This window comes from Venturia canescens, chromosome 1 (assembly GCF_019457755.1).
Source record: "Venturia canescens isolate UGA chromosome 1, ASM1945775v1, whole genome shotgun sequence".
Lineage (NCBI taxonomy): Eukaryota > Metazoa > Arthropoda > Insecta > Hymenoptera > Ichneumonidae > Venturia > Venturia canescens.
The window spans coordinates 28,145,606-28,147,920 of record NC_057421.1 but is presented as its reverse complement, the minus strand read 5'-3'; positions in this window follow the sequence as shown (position 1 = coordinate 28,147,920).

The window sequence follows — 2,315 nt, the reverse complement described above, 5'->3', positions numbered from 1 at the left end:
TTTTTTTTATACCCGATCTGTTCAATTTCAAAACAATATTCAAACATTCTTGAAATTGACAGTAAATGTGGGAGGAATATTTGGAGATGAAAAAGAGAGTTAAAAATTTTCAAAACATAACTGCACCCTAGCGATGGAAGTAAGTAAAGTGTTCAGAGTGTGAAAAAGTGGTTGCTTTATCGAAAGATAAAAAATTTTGGGGGTGTCGAAAGGGGATATAGAACAGAAATGAAAAAAGTGACAAAAAATGCAGTTAAACCATTTGTTAGAAGAGATTGTTTGCTGAAACATACGCATTCGTCACCAGATCGATACTGCGCGTGTGTTCTTATCTTCATATGTTTTGGTACGGACACCTTATCAAGATTTTTTATGAAACGAATCCGAAATAAAGCCCGACTATGATGCGAGATTAGTCGAGTTTTTTTCGGAAATCAATAGAAAAATTTCTGTTTGAAAAACTCAACGCTTCAGTTAGAAGGACCTGGCGCAGTAGTGAAAATCGATGAGGCCAAGTTCGGTAAACATGAATACAATCGTTGTCGTATCGTCGATGGTAATTTTCGGTGGCCCTGAGAAAAATTCGAAAAATATTTTCCTTGAAACAGTCCCTGATGGAAACTTATGGAGATTGTTAGAAGTAATGAAACTCCGTTTGATACCAGGCACAACTATTATGTCTAATTTTTGAAAAGTGTCTCCTTTGAAAATAACTTTTCACTCGAATTTTCTGGATAATGGAAAAATTTAGGGGATATTTAATACACTCAGCATGAAAAAATTCTCATTTGAAGGAGAAGTAAATTTTTGTGAAAAATGAAATTACGAGCTCGTGGACGCAGTTATAAACGGAGTGGAAGGAGTGGAAATTCATTTTTCCATTCCTATGGGAATAACTAAACGAGCATTTTCATATTCATCTCATTCGATATTCCTTCTTAGTTGGTCTCTAATAAAACCGTCTGGAGCATATTTGTAGCTTGCATCCCCCTCGCACATTCCTGACATTTCGACCGGAAGTAAGGTAATGTTAGTGCGATCGGAATTTGTATTGACAGCCATCTTGGTTACTCGAGAAACGTCGATAATGCAAAAGCTTGGGGCTCTTACCAATGCTTATTGTTATGCTCGATATATAATATTTCTTGTCAGGTGTTGGTGTCATTCATATTCCGAAAAAAATTTCACTTATAAAAGAATAAATGTATAAATCGCTCGAACTCTCGTCGTGAAAACTTTTCAACCACTGCAAGTGAGTATCAAATTATTCAATTTTCAGTATTCTTGATTTATCCGGCCTGATTTTTTTCATGCGCGAAGGGGTTGAAAATGATTAGATTTCGACGTTGAAAAGTCGATGGTAATAACTTTTCGAATGGTGAATGCTCAAGAGGAAGATCACGAGTTCGTAGAAATCGATTTTCGCAATCTCGAAATAGTGGGCACTTTTGTAGATATTTATGAAGAATTCATTGAGATTGAAGGATAAATAAATATCTAGAAGTCAGGCTTTGTAAAAAAGTCATTTTCAATTGGTAAAATGAAAATATCTCAAAAACCTAAATCCCGACAATTGTAAACAATTGCCAAAATCTTTACGATCGGGGCATTCTCCCCGCATTGATACCGAGGTTCTCGAAGACCTTCAGGAAATCTGGTAGGATATGAGCGAGCGAGTAGTACGCCGTGATTATCGAAACTCTGAGCATAAATTTGAAGAAATACCGGTCGGCAAGATTGACGTGAGCGTCCATACTGCCAAGAGATATTATCACGATTATGTTCCTGGCACACCCTTGCTCTCAAACAATCTTTGATGTACGCGAGAGTGGCTGCGTATGGGTCGATTTTAGCGAGGGAACAAAAGGTCGTAAGCTATACGATGAAAGAGTCTGAGGGGAATGTGGGTTAGGTCCTTTCGTTAAGCGAAGGAGTCGATATGTTTAGCATCACGGATATAGGTGTGGTTTTCTGTGAGGGTGTCCTGCTGCCAATCAAGTTGACGTTGTTGCGGAGACGGAGAAGGATCCACAGTTGTTGGCAAGCGTGCGGGCTTCGAGTGTTCTTCCCGTTGATTCAGCCTCGGCGAGAAAAAGAGCTAGCAGCGTCAAATGTAGTTTCGATATCCTTTTTCACGAGCAGATATGCCAATAACCGTGAGGAGTTTTCAGCTGCAGTTGTACCACACACGGAGAGAGTGGGTGGCATCGATCGTTGGGGAAATAACAACGCGCGGGCGCGAGCGACTCTTGGTGTTGGGGCAACCACCAGCGCAGTAGGAAACTCCGGCGACTAGCAGCCATAGAGGGAGACGA